The 19,808-nt window shown below is 39.7% G+C and overlaps 1 long non-coding RNA gene across 2 annotated transcripts in view; it reads left to right on the forward strand.

Annotated features, from left to right (window-relative positions):
• The first annotated feature begins 315 nt into the window (after positions 1-315).
• LOC107313379 overlaps positions 316-19,808 on the forward strand; it is a 175,209-nt gene continuing 155,716 nt past the window's right edge. For both annotated transcript variants that reach the window (XR_004307159.1, XR_004307160.1), the window contains exon 1: positions 316-385. This is a non-coding gene — a long non-coding RNA (uncharacterized LOC107313379). The remainder of the gene's footprint in view (positions 386-19,808) is intronic.

Genomic DNA, 19,808 nt, shown 5'->3' on the forward strand with positions numbered 1-19,808 from the left:
CCTTATATTAGCAGCTAAGAAAATCATAGATCTAAAAGAATGTATTTAGTTCTTGAAGTTTTACCTCGTAGCTCAGGACATGACATTCTTGTTTTCTTCCCAACGTTCAGTTGAACTTGTTAACAGATATTCTTTTCCATATGCACTTGAAGTTGTTTGTAATTTTTAATGAATATTTTTAGAAATATTTTCTTGATCAGCGAGTTTTTGTGAGCACTTGATTGCAAGTAATTGGCAATCAAAATGCAAACTCTGCTGATTCATTTTTGTTGGACATATCACTTATAACAAGGTATTTTTTCTCTCCCCAGATGGAGATTCCAGTTTAGCGAAATATTAAAACAGATTTTGAAGAGATTTTGAAACTGCTTAAAAACGCTTAAAGGTAAGTGTGTTCCTGACCACTTCAATGAATTCAGACATTAATGAGAGTAATTCTTAAAACAAGCTTCTGTTATGAATAGTTGCATTTATGAGTTGTAAAATCCACTTTCTGTCTGTCTTCTCCAGTGTTAAATTAAAACTTGCTGCCTCCATTAATGTGCCTGCCAGGAAATTCATTTGCCAGAAATACTCTGTAGAGAGGGAGCAGAACAAAAATGTGAATGCAGCCACAGCAAATGCTGGTTTTGAGTGAATAGTCACGGGAGGAATAGAAGTACAATTCCAGTCTAATTACACTCTAAATAACGTACATCATCTATTGAACTAAAAGATTTAGAATAAAGGCTTTTATAATGTACAATATCTAGACACCCAAACATGGGATGAATTTGATCACTCTCTGATGGTAGTTTTTTTTTCCCCTGTACAATTAGTCAAACAAGATAAACAGATGTCTACTGTTCTCTGGTTTTTCTTTGCCTTCAGAACAACAGGTTTTCAAAAGATGTGGGACCAAATCAAACGTATACATCCGTATTGACAAATATGACCATCTCTCACTCTCTGGTATGTCATGTGTTATGCATTCCAGAATGCTGAAAAGTGTATTTGTGATGTAACCATCAGCATGTCATAAAGAGGGCTCGTGCCTCATTAGAATCTCATTCCCAGCCAGGATCTGAAGGTGTGGGGCTTGGTACAGGTAAGGAAAGTTCACTGTGAGAACAGAGCCTGAGGATGGGGATCCAATTCCTATTGCCACCTGTCAGAGGATAGATCTGATGTGCAGGGTATTTATGAAAAGACAAAAACAAGTGGTGGACCATTTTTGCTTGGCAGCATTGGTTCCCAAGCATGTGTTTAGGTTTCTAACCCCAAGACTGACCTTTTAGGCAATCTCCAAGTTGTCTTAACAGTATCTTAACTCATGTGCACACACACACAAAATACTTCATTTAGAGTATTTTTAAAAGCTTCTAATTTCAACAGTAACAAACACGTGATTTCAGCGAGCTTTAACATAACCGATATCATGTGTGTAACCATATCTAGTTTATTTTTTGAATGATTTCCTGAGCAAGTGCTGAATATTGTATTTTTTATTACCGAATGTCTGGTTATTATGTGAATAGTGTATGAATGATGTAATTTTGTAATAGCTGAAAAACTATTTACAGTAGTGGGGGGTTTCACTCACAGTTTGAAACTGTAATATACGAGCATTTCCTTAGTTTTGAAAAAGCGACCGTATCAAGTATAAGTATTAACTATTGTAACTTCTAGTGATACTTTAAGGTAATAACAGAGGATTTGGAATTAAGTCGCTAGAACCATGAAGCTAATACGTGCATGTCCCGTTCTGATTGTAACACAGCATGTGTGTAATAAGCAAAAGGGAAATTTTGCTTACCTGGCAAAAAGCAAGGAATGGATGGTTTCTCCTTGTCACATACAACAGGTATTTCTATGCAGGGCTTATAAACACAAACATCAAATATATGAAAATCCTGATTTTTGCTTTCTAATCAGTGTTACCTGGTTGGAGTATGAGGGTTGATTCTGATTCAGTGAATAAAAACTTTGGAGGTATTTTTGCAGTTCAAAGCCTTGCGGGAATTTACACAAATGGGTGTGACTTGCACATAACTAAATAGAGATGGATGTAAAGCAGTGTAAGTACTTTACAGCTTCTTCTCTGCCATAACACAGAGAAGGAAGGGAAAGAAAGGGAAAGGGAATGCCAGTGGTCTGTTGCAAGGAGAGGATAGGGACACAGTGGTCTGGGCTCTCGGCTCTGCTAATGATCTACTCCATACAGCCATATAATTTTCTCTCTCTTTCACTTTGTTAAGTCAGTCACAGCATCTTCATAGTCACAGAGAGGTGGTAAGATCAGTTGGTCCCTATCAGTGCCTTCTTAAATTTAAACCTAAATCCAGGCAAGCATTCTTTTGCTGAAGCAGGAGGTAGGTGAGAATTAAGCTTAAGTTGACAGTCACGTGAGACTTCATGTGTACTGGGACAGTATTTTGCCTCTAAACAACAGAAGTTTAAGGACCATGGTGTCTCCTATAAGTCCACCCCTATACGCATGGTTGCCAAGCTTATTGTACATAAGCCAAATGGCCACAGTTCTTTGTTAACAGTTGCTGTTTCAGCAGTTTTAAATCTTTTCTGTGCTTTTCACAAACAGCAGCTTGTGTCAGGGCACAGATCCCCCCCAGATGGTGATTTTTCAGGCCTGGATAGCTGTCATTGTTGTAGCAACTCAGAGCTTGCTGTGGGCCAGTTTCATCCAGGACCATTACAGAATTTGTGAGCTAAGAGGCTGCAGTCCTGCCTCTCTTGTTGTTTCTGTGTTGTTCCCTTTTGTGCTGTAGCACCATGTTGACCCAGGGAGTTCATGGCATGCTGACATGTACTAGACCTTTGAACAGCATACTGCTCTCAGCAGCTTTAGAAGGCAGTTGTTCAGCAGTAAATGAAGTTGGTCAGCCAGTGACTCACAACACACAAATTGCCATCACTTTAATCACCATTATCTATTGGAATCTATCAACTTGCCTAGCAAAAGGCCTTTGCAGAGGACCTTGTAGAGTCATACAATTCAGCCTGTTTTAAACAGCTTTTGCAATGGAACTAGTTCAGGTCAACAACTGGATTTGAACTGAAGAATTTCAGAGCATTAGTGTGCCATGAAAGGTCAAGGGCTGTCATCCTGAAGCAGTAGCAGAGCCATAAGTGACTGAGGTCAGGCAGCCAGTAGAAGAGGAGAGAGACCATGCCAGAACATACAGAAGCTGTAAAACAGCAGGAGATTCATGAGAGACATTTTCACCCTTCATCCTATGCCCCGCTGTCACACACTCCTCCTTCATTCGCAAGGAAGACATCCCAGAGCTGAGGTGGGCAGAGGTCTCCTCCATACCAATCAGCCCTTTTGTTCTTCCCTCTTTCAGCAACTGGTCCTGTATTTTGGTGAGGTGCACTTAAGCCCATGAAACAAGGGTAAGCAGCATCTATTAGTATATTAACCAGGCTGACCGGATGTCAAAAGGCTCCATGCTGCTCTGAACTCTCTGGGAAGAGACTAACTTGACTAGTATTCCCTAGCTGGGGAAAAATATGACAGGGGAAGTACAGGAGACATTTATGAAATTATGAGAAGTGTGAAGAGGATGAATGGGAATTTAATTTGTGGCTTCTTACTAAGTAAACAGGCATGAAATTAAAGTAATAAAAGGAGAGCTTTCTTTTTAACAGGTAGAATTAAATTGTGCACATAACTTGTTGCTTCAGGATGCTGTAGTGGTCAAGAGATGGCATTAAATAAGTTGTAGATGGTGTGTCAGTCCATGACTAGTAAACACTGCAGTCCATATGTAACCTTCTGAGAAGTCTTTCAGGGTTTGCATGGCCAATATTAGGGCACTTACCACTCTTAAGCACAGCTAATGCTTTTCTCTGTGTTTCTGAGCATGAGTACTGGCTGTTGCCAGAGATATTATCCTGGACAGAATACTTGATCCGAATCTTTATGATCACTTCCATGCTTTTAAGTAGTCTCTGATTCATGCATGAATTAAGATATGAGGTCTGCAGCTTGATGCTCTGTATTTTTAGCCTGCCAGTACTGAACCTTCTAAGATGGTTAACTCACTTTCCAACAAGTGGACTGGTTGTAAGTTTATTGGTGAGATGTGGGACAAGTGATATAAAGTAAAATGTCCTAGAGCTGTCTTCTCTGATCTGCAATGTTTACTTGTTGCTATTGATGCAGGATCTTCATGTGAAAATAAAAACACAATTTCATCTCAAGTGTTCAGTCTCCCAGAGCATTTTAAAGCAGACACGATTTTATATTCACAATACAAAAACCTGTTCCATTCAGTATCTCACTAGAGCATGTCATTTATTTTCAATCTCCCTCTGAGTAAAGAAAGGTACTACAATAATAAATGAAAACATAAATTTCCTTGAATTGCTCTTCTTCTCTTGCTTTTTATATTGCTGCTGAGATTTTTGCTAGCACTGGTTCCTCTTTCCAAACACCTTTGGGTCTACTCAGTGAAATTTCTTAGTGATGGCATTGAGAAGAAGAGAAAAAATCTGTCTAATGTGCAAGTGGGATTAATGAGGCTCTGTATCAGAATGCTTTTCGAAAACAGGTTTACTTCAGACTCAGAATGGTGTTTCTGGCTAGAGATGTTAAGAGAAAACAGTAATCTCTGCACTGCTAATTAATAATTCTTGTTCAGAATTCCCAGATGTAAAGATCTGCTGAATGTAAGTGGGAGCAAGAACTTGAATGAAGCTTTATTGCAGTTTCAGTGGCTGGGTTTCTTCTTGGGGACACCAAATATTTCAATATGGGGTATGGAGAAGGTGCCTAATTCAGTAGCTTGTTGGTGTTCTGTAGGACTGCATTCAGCTGCATTTGTTATCCTGAGCATTTTCCTTCTCTGAATCCCATAGTAGTTGCTTTGTCTGTCTAGAAGAGTGTGTTCAACTTGCATGTTGTGTCATGATTTTTCAGTGAAAGTTCTTGACACCCTCCTGTTTTATGGAACAGAACCAAATGCCAGAGCCTCAGCAGTTGTGATTAAATACACTTCTTGTTTTCCACACGAGCCTGCCAGTGACATGGAAATGCTGGCAACACAAAGCAATTGTTGTGACACAGCTTGTCAGGAAAAGAGTTCCAGAACTTGAGCTTTAACTACTCTGGGCTTCTGCTGACAGGTGCCCAAGTAGCTGCTGCCTGACTGTTATGCTCACTTCCACACATAAGACATCACTGATTCACAGAAAGAGGCTAAATATCCAGTGAGTACGAATAATGAGATTACCACCAAACAAAGGACTTCCAGGTATGATCAGGTGCCATTTTATCTCTTGTGGTTTTACTACTGCAGTTTCAGTGAATGATTCTTTATTCTAGATAATGCAGATTATATTATGACTGCTAATGCTACTTTGAGAAGGAAGAGCCAGCCTTAAATATTCTGTGCCTATGTCTCTCAGTGGGTAGTGCACAGTATTACAAAGAAGAGCCTTTGGTTGCCAACAACTTTACATTGCCATAATACACAGTACAGGAAGCAAGTGAGACAAAAGATGCACTGTCCATGAGGCAGGATGGAAATGCTGCATTTACCGACTGTTTTTCTTTTCTGGTACCTACGTTAAAAGCCATCAAATAATTCTTTAGAGAAATAACTGTCTTCTTGCCATTTGAACTGTGTAATGGATTGAATGGCCATGGATTGTCCTCATCTGTAAAACTCAGTCAGTGGAAGAAGTGTGAGTCTTTGCAAGTCTTAGGACATGCATTAGGAGTCTTTAAACTACAAGGTCATATTCTGAACTACAAGATGAAACTGCATGTTCTTTATTTCTTTGCTGAAATTTCTGAAGTATTTTTCCCAGTGAACGACAATTTTCATATAATTGAGGAGTCCCTTGAGGGAGAGCTCAAAGTTCTAAATCATTTATAAATTTTAATTCAATAGGTGCTGATATCTGGTAGGTTAACAGATAACTTGGGGAACAGCGGGAGGTCTCTATACCATATGCTATCTTGTGCAGTACTTTTTGTTAAGCGCTTAATTTCAGTTACCATTGATGCGTCTTAATCAAAAAGCTCCTCTAAGTGTTTATCTTTTTTTCTTTTTAAACTGACAGATGCCAGCAAGGTAGCTTTAGAATTTTTCATACCATACAATACTAGTTGAAGAAAAGCACTACCATAAAAAAGGAGAGAGAGAGAGAGCAATTATACACCAAAGACCAGATTTAAGAGAGGAAGGTATCTATATGTCTTGTAGGCACATAAATTCTTCTCAAGGTCTGAGCCAAAAATCCCTAAGTCTCCCTCTCTCTGTAAAAGGCATTGACTCCTTTAGGCCAGATTTTTAGCAGTATTTATAAGAGACTGTTGGGGGACTGTGAACTTAAGTGAATTCTGCATTAAGCGCTTCAAGATACAGATATCTACCTAGTCAGATTTTCAGAGGATTTTCATAATATTAGATACTTAGGCATTTTTCATAATTATGCTACTGCCTGTATCTGCATCTTTAAGCCCTTTAATACTTCTGTAAGTCCAGACCTAACATCCTGAGGCTGCTTCTGAATGTTAAACTTTAGCATTAAAATTTTCTTGGTGAAGCCAAATAAACATGGTACTTTCTGGAAATCAGCAGAAGATAGTCAGAACTTCTGAAGGTCAGGCTTTCATTAGTAATGTGCTTAGCTCTCAGAAGCATGCTGCTTCTAGGTTTTGTAACTAAGTTTATCTTGAATAAGACTTGCCTGCTTTGACATGAAGAAATGGTAAGGTAGTTAATCCAACAGTTCTGATTTCTCCTTCTGAGAGGGCACTGCATGATGTTGTTCAGAGGGTGTACATTCATGGCTATTTACTCAGCACTGAGCAGGAATGGTGAATCTAGGTGCCTACACTAAGAAAGGGGTTTCAGCAAGCTTGCTGAGGGTGCACTTGATCCCACTGTCCATGTCACCTACAAAGATGTTAACACTGGTCCCAGCACTGATCCCTGAGGAACACTGCTCAGTACCTGTCTCCACCTGGACACTGAGCTATTGACTGCAGCTCTCTGAGTGTGACCATCCAGACAGTTCCCTATCCTGCAACTGGTCCATCCATCAAAACCATTTTTCTCCAGTTTGGTGACCAGGATGTCATGCAGGACAGTGTCAAATGCTTTGTGCAAGTCCAGGTAGATGACGTCAGTTGCTCTTCCTTTATCCACTGACACTGTAACTCCATCATAAAAGGTCACCAAGTTTGTCACGTCTGACTTGCCCATGGTGAAACCATTTTGATTACCACCAGCCACCTTGTCTTTATTTTTCCGTGTGGTGCAGTAGGGCCTTCAGGAGAATCTGCTTATCTGCTTTTTTTTTTTTTTTTTTTTTTTAAATAATAATATATATACTTTTATTTTCTCCTAATTTGCTCTTCTGATCCAACTGAAAGGGTACAAGGTCGCACTGCTATGGAGGGAAAAGACAAAGATTAGAATGGGTCCCTGGTTCTTAATAAGGAGGTCAGCTTATAGTGCTAGGCTTCACAGGTGGCTTCAGTGTGCAGAGTTACTGAATGGTGCTTGGGATATTGTGCTGCATTGACTCCTCAGGTTGCTGTTGGCAAGGAAGTGCAGCAGTCTTAAATCCCACACTGGGGATTTTGAGGGGAAGAAGACAATGGGGCAATCTGTTTGAGAAGTCTTTAGTCCCTGCTGAGGTGTCAGCTGAGGATGAGCACAAAAGCAAGAGGCATTTAAGTATTAGACTGGTAAGGGGCTGTAAGACTTAAGTGTACGTTAAACTTTTTGAGAAAAATTGTGACTTTTTTTCTTCCAGATAGTGTGAGTGTGGTGATAAGCCCCATGGGGTCATAGCATTCTCTGATAGCTGCATCCAAATTCCTCCTTCTGCTCTGGGGGCATTTCATTTCAGAGAAATATAAGTCCAGTAATAAAAGCTTCCTTCCCACCCTCCTCCCGCAGCAATTCCTCAGCGCATAGCTGCCTATCCAAAGCTACGTCAGTAATGCTCCAGTATTCAGCCCAATAAAAATTTTGTCAAGGAAACATAAAGTTCCTGTCAGATCTTTTCCATTAAAAATCATTTTTATTGCAGTGAGCTGTAACAAGCACACAGCTATGGATTGAAAGTGTGAAATGATGAGAAATTTGGACACTGTTATCATCCAATGGGGACTCAGTGGCAGACCACTTAGAATGCCTCCAGAGTATGGAGCGTGACAACTGAAATATTTTTCACAACAGACTGTAATGTAAGAAATTTATTACAGATCTCAAAGGGGAATAGCCCACACCACTGATTCTAGTCCTGCCTCCCAGATATACTACCCAGATAATATAGAGTCATAACTCTCTGTGAATTATTTATGAGCCTGTCCTACCTTAGATTAAAAAATATTTCTACTAGAGACTTTGGGGGTTAATATCTGTAGCTTTGTGTTTGATTTGCTGAAATGCACAGTTGTTTCTGTAGCCAGCAGGAGGTATGAAGCATTATCTTTGCGTGATACTAAACAGCTGTAGCAGGCTGTGAACTGATCAGAAGCGGGACATGAAACCACAAGTAGAGCATGTAGATCTAATTGTACTAAGCTACTACATACAGCTCAAGTGGAATACATTCTTTCAGTGAAGGAATGTGTGCCATGGTCGCTGACTAAAATAAATCTGATTTCATAGGCTGTTTAGTTCTTTGAGAATCAGTCAATGTAACATGAACTGAAATTGACATTCACCAGATTAATTTTTCATTTTCTATCAAAAAGTAACGAATATTGGTAATATGCAGCATATTTTTGTAGTAGATGGTAATGTTTGTGTAATAGACAAAGTACCTTAACTAACAGTTCTGATGATGAAAGTAAAGCTATTCAGCAAGTTAAGAATAATGGAATCCTAGAATCCTATCTAATCTGATCTATTGTTTCCTCTGTAAGCTACTTAAAAACAGCAGTGTATTTCATTTATTAATCATGTGTTATACTGATTATGAGTTGTTCCAAGCTTGAGCTGTTCCTAGGTAGACTTGTTCCAAGAAGCACTGCTTTATATTGCATACCCTCACGTGCAGAAGCAGTGTGACAGTACCAGTGTTGGTAAAGCTGAGCAATGGTTACATAACTTCTTACCATTTCTCCTGTGAAATAATGTAACTGCTGTGAAAGAGAAAAATGAATATATTGGGGCCTTCATCTGTAATTTGTAATATCATCAGTATGAAAAGCTGATAGAAAATGATAAATCAAAGACCCATCCCAGAGTGAAAGTGCACAGTGAGGATCACTACAGTCCTGAATCACTGAATGTGCTTTCCAGGTGATTCAGTAGCTGGTGGGTGGCTTGACTCTTTTCACATCCAGTGGATTTATTTCCCCATGTCATCTCTGAGCCTATCCCTTTTTACGCTCTATCAGCCTATTGTTTGCTGTCGTGTTTTGAGTTACAGGGCCTCAGGAGTCCCACTGTTATTGTGATTCTGAGAGGCCCTCAAACAATACCTGAGCAAGGTGTGTGTGTCTGAGACAGGCACCTGGTGTTGGCTCACAGGAGGGAACAGTGTTCTGTGACCTCATTAGTGATAGATTTTTCCTGGGTTAAAAAGCAAAGCTGCCCAAAATTCCTCCTGTATATGACTTAAGATTGTTTGTTGTTAGGTTGCAATAACAGTGAAATTAAAAGGAAAAGCAACAAAGCAATATAAAGCAGATGACTGCACAGCATCTTAAGCTGAATAGTTGCAGTTTATTGTCTGGTTGGAGGACTTTAGCTTGCATTGCAGAATGCTTAGGAGGAAGTGATTTAGGTTGTTCCCTTTGAGGACAATAGGGACTGTGTCTTACTAAAATCTGGTGCGACTGTATTGTCAATACTACATTGTGTCAATCAGTCTACATCAATAAACATAAAAGATGCGAAATATAGGCTATATCTGTAATATCCAGGGTAGGAGATATATAACAGTAAAATAAGTTGTGTAAGTAGAAGAAGTTGTATTTTTATTATTATTATTATTATTTCTGATAGTCAAATCATTACTGTTTTTCTAGCAAACTGGAATACAGTGACAAGGTTAATTAAAAGGTACTTCTTTACCTGAGGAAAGGAAACCTTGCTCATTTTAAATAGAAAGAACGGACAGAGTATCCCATGATAAGAAAGGGATAAAATAAATGTAGACTGTATCCCTAAAGCTGTCTTCATCTCTTAAGAGGAAAGATCAAGTAGGAAGGCTACAGTGCTCCTAGAAAGAGGGGGGAATTAGAGAAAGCTTTTGCTGGTTATTACCCACCCTAAAATGTAGACATGCGAGGACAAATATTTGCTAGGCCAGCTGGCTGGGCAGGACATTTGGCTGTTTAAGGAGAAAGAACTGTTGATCTAATCCTGCAGTAAGGAGGTGGAGCGTGGTCATCACTGATTGAGTTTAGTGCAAATAAATGGAGACGTGGTTATCTGTTTGCAAGCACATAGCTCTACAGTACTTTCCCTTTTCACCTACAAAGGCCAGGTGGAATCAGGTCAGGGATTGAGAGGAAGCAAGAATGTCTCCCTAACATATTCTTAAATGTAGTGCAGTGCTTGCTTAAGTATGCATGGCAAGGACATCAGATCATTCTGAACATTCAAGTCATGCTGTAGGACATAAGCATTCATCTGTGCTTTTCCTTAACTGTGTCAGTGCACTTATTGCCAGAAGTTGGGCAGAGGGCTCAAATAGGAATAAATTGCTTTTCTGACCCTCTTCCAAAATAAAGTTTGAACAAAAGATCTTATTTTTACCTGAAGTATTGCTGTTTGTTTTTCATTCTGACATACTGTCAATTTCATCACATGAACATGTTGATTTATTGATTTGATCTTAACCGTGACCTTAATTTGATCATCACATCTTTAATTAGCTTAGTAAAATTGTAGTGTATTAGCTTAGTGATGTGCTAATTTAAGTGCCTCTTTGCTTGCTCATCCTCTTCAAGAAAATTCATTTTTCATCTATCAAATTTTGCAGCATGGACATTATATTCAGTGGGTGCAAATAACCTTTAGTAAAGTAGATTGCAAGTCAGTAGCTTTTGAGATCAGCTTAATACCCAGATCGCTTGGCCTGACCTTCTAAGAGAAGAAACATCTCTGTACCAGAAACTGTATAGGAAGACGTGGAAAATAAGCCATTCCTGAAAACAGTTTCACGAACTGAGCACCTTCAGAAGTGCTCCCATTGGATGCCTTGTACGTGTGCAGGGCCTTTTCTAGAGCCAAGGAAAACAAGGAACAGGACCATTTCAGTGAATAATTTACAAGAGTTCAGAAATCAAGACCTAGTTCATTGTGCTCTTCCAGGCAATTTACAAATAGGATCTGACGAGTCTCAGAGGAGAACTTGTGGAGAACATTGCGTGGACCTTCCAATTCCTTCTGTCTGAAACTGCTTGACTAAGCTGAGATGTTGCTACCACATCATGGCAGATGGGTCAGCTGTGGGTGGTGGGACATCTCCTCTCATCTTGGTGGTACTTGGGGAGACAGGAGGAAGGAAGGGAAAGAGAATGCTACTTGGCAGTTGGAGACAGAAGATGATGCTATTGAGAGGACAAAAGGTACATTAGGCTAAAGTTATCCCCCAAACTGAATGCTTTCAGCTTGGCTGACAAGGTGCCTTTTGTCAGTAGACAACTGTACTTTGCATATATATGCAATTAATTACTCAGATGCTGCCCAGAGATCACTCTTGTTTTCTGGTACCTAAGATAATTCAGTTGTATCTAGCATAGAGATACAGCCCAGATAATTTTGGGGAGGACCCTTATGAAGCCATAAAATAATCATGTGATTGAATACACAGACTCACAAATACATAAGCAGAGCCATGCAGCTGCTTCACAATTATACATATATAAACAACTTCAAAAATATGAGAGATGTTGTTCTTACAAGTATACTCTCAAAGTTCAGTTAGCAAGTAAGACGTGAAAAACAGATCTTAGAGGAAATGCAGTTGAATTTGCTTCAAAACTTGAGGTTCAACCAACAGCTTCTGCCTTGTGATTATGTGTACAGCATTTCATCTTTCAGCGCTGCAAAAGCAGTTGTGAAAAACACCTGGATTTTTTGCTCCCTTGTTGAGTTTGCAGACTCCCTTCCCTAATATATACTTCAAAAATGGGTAAATGCAGATACAGAGGTGAAAATAGTAACTTAGATAGAAATGGGTACTGAAGTGCAAAACCCTATTTTGAACACTTAGAAGCAGTTTCCTTTGTATTTGCTAGCTCTCAGTATTGGTAGTACGGTCCACTGCAGGGATTTGTAGTTGTGTTCCACTCATCTTTTCCTGTAAGCTGGACTGAAACATTTGTATTCTTATTTCAAACCTCTTGAGCTGCCTATGGTTTTTGTTTGTTTGTTTCAGTTAGCTCATATATTGATATGTAAAAACATCTACATTTTTGGATAACCACTTCAAATGCTCATACTCTAGGAAATGAATATCTTTCAGGCTTTTGTACAAATATACAAGGTGAAAAGGTGTTCTCAGAGTGCCTTGCTCCTATTTTCCATGTGAGTTTTCAACACTTGTTTTCTTCATGCCTTCTGGATAATTTATATTGATTATTACTTTCTTGAAGTATGTCACCTAACAGAATATACAGGGCTAAGATTGGTGTGGAGCAGGGCAGAAGGATCAGGGGTTTGGGTCTTCTTTTTCTGAGTCTTAGGCATTTATGTTTGTGTGTTATCAATAGCATTTTGCTGTTGACACATGATCAATGTCTGGTCTAATCTGTGCTTTACCAGAAGATATTTGAAACATACATACGAAGCAGACAGAAGGTGGGAGAGCCTTTTGCAGTACTTAATATTTGAAGTTATTTATCCAAAGCAGAGTTTGAATACAGCAGCCACACTCCAGTCCAGACTTTCAATCCATCACTCCAAACATAAATCGTGTATTCACAGGAGTGGAAAACTCAAATTGGTGCCTGCTGTCTAATGGAAAAAGTTTTTCATTCTTGCTCTAAACAGCATTGTTTGTAGCCTTTCACTGATTGGAGTGAAAAACCTCAAGTTCTATTAAAGCTTTAGTAGAATTTGAGTAACTCCAAGTGGGCTAGTTTTTTTTTTGTTAAATGTCATTTGAATACTTATACATTTTTCCCCTGCTATATTAAATAGACCATTTAGCTGCTTTTGATTGGTAATAAAATCTGAAACCTCCTTACTTGAAAGCTCTACCGCAACCAGAAGTGTGTGTTTTCAAACAGTGATGAAGAAAAGAACGTTCTGGCTGGAGGCTGGTCTTCCCAAACTGAAAGATCAATAAATAGTTTATTTTTCTTAAGACAAACCAGGAACATCCACTCTGTGTGCCCCAAGCTGTTTGTGGATAGTTCTCCTTTAAAGGGAAAATCAACTGTTGTAGTGGATGAGATGCCAGCTTTCAATCTGCTATTGAAAACCTCATTTTGGGCAGGACAGGAAAATGAAGTTGGTTAATGGGATAAACAAAAGCCACTCGCATGTGGGAATTGTTACCTCTCTGGCTCCTGCGCGACTAGTTTATACTAATGTTGCTAGAGGCACTTGTTCTGTCCCATCTTCCAAGAACCTTCTTCTATTTTTTATTTATTTTTCTTTTTCTTTTGCCCTACATACTTAATATGAAAGTCAGTTAAAGCATAGTAGTTTAGCGAAGTGGGATCAAAGTGAGGGAGGATCATTTTCTTCTTCATAACCAAATGGAGAACTGTGTTACAAGGAAACAAGTGAGCTGTCTGCTATTCAAAGCTGCAGGTGTGCTGCTTTCAGAGATCTTCTTTCTGTTTGAAGGCATCCAGTGGTGCCCATACTCAAGGCAGCCTCTTAGGAGGAAATAGTGTTAATTAGGATGATGCCAGCAAGTAGATAATAATGGTGCAAATCTAGAGTCTCAGTGACTTAAAACTGCTATGAAGTTGCCCTTCAACAGTGTGCAGATATCTGAGAAATGTCTTTGTAGAACTGATGGTGTTGAAAAGGATGAGTGCTGCAAAGCTGTTCTTTTACTGAAAAACTTGAGCTTTGTGTCCTGTTTTCAAAAGAATCAGTTACCTGTGTCTCCCTGAGTCTGCGTGACAGGACTGGAAGCTTCATGTAATTTGTGCTAGTGCATTGTTATGGTGAGAAGAAGCCTTGCCAAGGTGCTCCACCTCTGGTGTGTAGAGCATTGGTTTCTACCAAGGAGAGCTAGGGATCTTCATGCTGCACTGAATTTAGCTGACCACCATTTGAAATTAAAAACTTGTGGCACTCTGTTTTGTTTAGTTACAAGTTTCTTCTGAGCTTTCTCATGTTTAGGATAGGATCATAATGAAAGTTGCAACCTTCTGCCTTGAAAAGTAACTGTACAGCTTATGCTTCAGGCCCAACCTTCTGTGTCCTCAGTGCAGAATGGTTCTGCATCATTGTTGTGCTGCAGATGAAGATGTGAGGGAGTGGTTGGCTGGTAGAGAGGGATCTGAGCCTCCCTCTTGTGCCTCTGACTGGGTTGCAAGCAGGCAGAGTATGCAGCCCTGTTGTACATCAACCTGTACAGCCTAAGGCAGTACAGAGAGGAACTGAGCTGTACAGAGTCTAGGAACAGAGCTGGGCGTCTTCCGCTGACAGAATTCTGCCTCCTCCACAGAGCAGACTGAGCAGTAGGCTTTTATATTTACTGCAGAAGTGTGGCTCTAACTTTGTGTAGGTCATTAACAGAGTGCCATCTACTGGCACGCGGTGCCTTTGTTGTCTACATCCGTAGGACACAGTGCTGTAGCTTACGTGAAATGTCTTCTAGGTGAGCCTTGAGTGAAAGGTGCCAGTCTAACTGTAACTTCAGCAGGTCGGTGCTTCTTTTCCACGACAGCCCTGGCATTCTTTCCATGGCAGAGCTCATGGGCTGCAGCTCTCTTCTGCTACTTAAATGGAGGTTCAGGGCTGCCTGGAGAAACTAATGTGATGTATGACATTGTAGCAACCTGCTTAAGTGATGTGGTATCTTGCAGAAGGGTGTATATACCTGGCTTCTGCCAAAAGTATGCTGTTACTCTTTTGCATGTCCTCAGGAAAGCTCTCTTGGGTCTTTAAATACCTGAGTGGAGAAGATGGGAAATTCAATTGCAGATCCAAAGAAATGCAAATCAGGAGAGTTGAGGCTTTTTTGTTGTTTGTTTGTTTAATTAATTTTATAAACATATTTGATTAAACCAGAGCCATATCAATGTAATCAGCACCAGGAAGTTCTTCTTTTTTATTATTGTTGTTATTATTATTATTAAATTCAGCTTACTTCCTGCTGCTCAGCTTTGCTTTTCATGCAGAGCAGATTTCTATGCAGTTTGGTAGGATGGGAAGGGTTGTCCTGCTTGTATAAAAGACAGGCACTAGCAGTTCTAGCACTTGGAAAAGGCAAGGTAAGATTTCAGGGATTTGTCACCCAGAACTGCAGTATAAGGAGGCTGCACTTCTTTTTATTCAGAAGGCAAGAGGAGGTAACTTGCATTTATTGTTGTCAAAGTCCTCTGACAGAACCCTGTAAGGAAAATTTCTCCCGCTGGTTTCCTTGATTAGGAGAAAGTAGATTTTCTGCCTTGCAAAAATGTTTGACATTTAAAAGCATGTATGAAAAAGTCCATTGTGCAGTAAGATAAAAACTAGAGCTTGAGCATGTTCTTCACCAAGAATAACAAGCACTGGAATAGATGGGGGGACTTGCCTAGCTGATAAAAACCCTGGGTTCAAGCTATAATTAGAAGGAGCTTGAACTCAAGCCTGGGCAGATGCTCAAACCACGTGTTGTTCCTAAGGTAGGTTGCCATCCCTTCTGTCAATCCATGCTTGAATACCATTTTGACAGCAGCTCTCCACACAGAAGAATTTTACATTTAGCTGCTAGGGAGATGTATTTCCTAAAAGACTCACATATGTCTTGAACACACACTTTATTTAAACATACAAAATATTGAAATAAGAAGCTGCTCACAGAACAATTGCATTATCATAAAACACACCCTGCTAAGAACATGATTTCTGTTTCCATTTTATGTGAGGCAGTGCTCCTCATTATTCTCTCTGCACACCGAGCTTCATCTAAATCAAATTGAACTGAAAAGGACAATAGTGCCATTGATTTCTAGTACTAAAAATAATGCATAATAACCTCACTGTACTGTCAAATCTGTTCAGTGAATGAAATTGCTATCACAGAAGATGTATCATTATTCATCAACTTTAATATCCTTACCAAGCAGGCTGGTATCTTCATCTAGGTCATTTCTATGGAATTTGTCTTGATCAAGAAATGGCAACAGGATCTGTATTTCCCAGTTGTCTGTGCGTATCCAAGAGGTGTCCCAACATCTTCATTCACTTGATGAGAGCATGGACATGCCTCCTGCTGAATGTGTAACTGGCTTATAGGAATGGAAATTTGTAGTTTAGTTGAGAGTAGCACTAGGTGAGGGCATGCACTCGTTTCTTTGAATGTTTTAAATCTATAGGCAAAAGTGCCAGGAGCAAAGTTTCCTGATTTAAAAATACACAAGAAGATGATCTAAACCGCAACGATTTGCTATACTCTACCAACTAAGTTATGAGCTTTTTTTCTTCTTTCTCTTGTGGTTTTTTTTTTTGTTTGTTTGTTTTTTGGGTTTTTTTGTTTGTTTTTTGTTTTTTGTTTTTTGTTTTTTTTTTTTTTTTTAATGAATGCTGCAGAAGAAGTCCTATGGTACAGGGTACCAAGAGATTTATGTCTGGGGATAGGGGAGTTACAGTTGTACTTCAGGTTCAGCTGCCATCATCTGTCATGGGTTCGCAGGTGGCATCCTTCTTGGAAACGTGCTATGACGTTGATCTGATGTATGTTGCTAGTGATGATTATTTTTGTATTATAACTAGCTAGTTCTGAAGGGGCTTTAAGGCAGTTTTGGTTGGAGCCCATAAGACTTAAGCAGTTCACAGCATCAGTAACATAAAAATTGTGACAGTGGTACAGAAGGGAAGTGCTAGCAGGCTCAGGCTAGGTTCTGGTCAAAGAGAACCAAGTACTAACACCAACAGCAGATTTTATTTGATTTCATTTTTACTTCTTGCATGTCTCCTCCTCCCACATACATTCTTGGCTTTTTTTTTTTTTTTTTTTCTTTTTTTTTTCCCCGCTCTCTTTTTCTGAACAACTGAGCTGTTAGGATTTGGAGACATTTTCTCTCTGTGCATTTGTAAAGTGTCAAGCATTCACTATGAAGAGTACCATATCGTAAGTGCCACTACAAGCAGTGCTGCCACTTCCAGCTGAGATCCAATAGCGCTGTCCTCCTGCTGTATTTGATTTGTTGATGTCTGCATATGCAATTCCAGAGACTGGTAGGTACCTACTGCAGAAGGACAGAGGTGGCACGACTGGGATGCATTTACCCGTTTTCCACATATGACTGTTAATAGGAAATACTGGCACTCATTTATTCACATGGTCATCTCAAACTACCTTGTAAATTCATGCTGCAAGATTGAAGGGGAGCATTTAAACAGGAGGGGGAGGGACTTTTAACGTGAGTTGATAGTGATAGAAGGAGGAATGGATGGGAGATTTAGGTTAGATATTTCGAGGGAGCTTTTCACACAGAGGGTGGTGACACACTGAAGCAGGTTGCCCGGAGCGGCTGTCTATGCCCCATCTCTGGCAGCATTCAAGGCCAGGCTGGATGTGGTTCTGGGCAGCCTGGTCTTGTGTTTGGCAACCCTGCACATAGGAGGGGGGTTTAAACTAGATGATCTTTGGGGTCCTTTTCAACCAAAGCCATTCTGTAATTCAATGTGAGGGTGTTCGCTGCATCCAGCCTGCAAACTTTAAGCACACTGGAGAAGTTTACACCAGATTGAAGCTCTGTTTCTGTGTGTAAGCATCTGAAGATGCAGAATAACACTATTCCTTTTGTGTGAGTGATGCCCTACGGCTTTCCTGCTATACCTCATATTTCTGCTCTCTAAGTATCTGCATGGTCCTGCTGAAATGGGGATTTTCTTATAACATCACCCATTTCATTTACGCTCTTCTTGTCAGGCCCTCTTTTTCTCCATCCCCCTTGCACTTCATTGGGGAGGAAGAGCTTATTAGTGGGAGGAACTAGAATAACCCACAGTGTGTGTGGTAAAGCCTAGCTGGTGACAGTGATGGGACTGGGGACCAGGGACCAAAAGGTTTGCCAGTAGAGACAGTGAAAAATCCACCAGCTTAGCAAGGCCTTTTGAAGCAGTGAAACTTTCTTGAATAGCACTGCAAAAAGGATAGGAGCTCTTGGAAAGACAGCAGATCTTTAGCTAAATTAAAGGTCTGCTTGGCACACAGCCCATTTAGAGCAATGCTCTCTAGCAAAAAAATATTTCTTTAGCTCTTGTGGCATGGACTAATTCAGCACTGAGCTGGCAGTTTGCTTTGCAGGACCTATGTGACACCTGCTGTGGAAACGTGCTTCACACAGCAAGGCTATTAATAACCCAGCTCTTGTGAGCTCTTGGCCACAGTCTGAGGCCATATTTTTCTAATAACCCTAAAACATGTTTTGTTTTAATGTGATTGTGGATATTAGGTTGAACCTTTCCCACTGTCAGGGATTTCTGAAGCCTTAATTGCTTTTCCAGCTTAATTGCCCCTGGAATGAGCTTGGGAATTAGCCTTTTGCTAATGGGGAAATATTTGAGAGCTGTTATGGCTCTGAAAGTATTATTTTTAGACCTAAATTAAGGTGGAGAAATGAGATGCAGATAGCAATCAAGGTTTCACTGTATATACTCTAGAATACCCTAGGAATTACAGGATTAAATGGAGCCTAGAGTGAGTCCAAGAAACTGTTCAAAATAGGTATTCTTGAGGTGAAACGTCCAGCACATTCTACTATATGCAGTCTTAATGTCGTTGATGCTCATTTGAATGTAAAGGACTTACTGATAGGTGTCATTCCACTAATAAATTAATGGGATTTATAAGGTAAAAGAACTGGCTTTATTGGAATCATATGGGAAGATTTTAAGATTTGCATTTTTCTCCCATCTTAAACAAAAATTAAGAAATTGAATAATGACCTAATTGGTTTTAGCAGCTGCTCTGCCAGCATGTGGAAAATTCATGCAGTATGCCTTGTCACCAGGAGACCTTAACCATTTTTGAGCCCTTTCAAGCTCTAGGAAGCAATATAGTAATATCTTGCAGTACTTCTGAGGCATATGCAAAATACAGGTTTCAGCAGACACAGCTTAAAGCACAGCAGTTGTGAGAGTGAAAACTTGCGCGTAGCAAATTAGCAGTTTTATTTTATACCCAAGTCATTACTCAAAGATGGAAAACGATGCTAGAAAAACACAGCATGTGATAAAAATGAATGCTATTTTTATTCCTAGGAAGAAACTTTTGTAGAATGGTTATTAGTGTTGCAATTCTTATCACCTACTGGTTTGTTTAAAGGATGCTTCTCATTTCTGCTGGTCTCTTTGACAAGACAAACATTAAAACCACCCAAACAGATCCATCACTCAAAAAGGCTGAGGTTCATTCTAATCATTCTGCTTGCTTAGGTCCCTTGATCATCTTTCTACCAAGACTTTTCAATTTGTGGGGCCTGTAAAAGCTAATATTTTAAGAACCTGTAGAAATGTAACATATGGTTCTTTAATTAAAGGCTGTCAAGATGCATATGTGCAATGTGACCTAACTAAGATTGCACTGGAGGAAAAAGACATTTTTAAAATGTGAATGTAAACAATTGTTTGCTTTGCTTTGGTGAAACAAATGGAAAAATTCCCACAAATCAGTCTCTATTTCTTACCTTGCTTGTCCCTCCACTG

The sequence above is a fragment of the Coturnix japonica genome, chromosome 4 (assembly GCF_001577835.2).
Source record: "Coturnix japonica isolate 7356 chromosome 4, Coturnix japonica 2.1, whole genome shotgun sequence".
Lineage (NCBI taxonomy): Eukaryota > Metazoa > Chordata > Aves > Galliformes > Phasianidae > Coturnix > Coturnix japonica.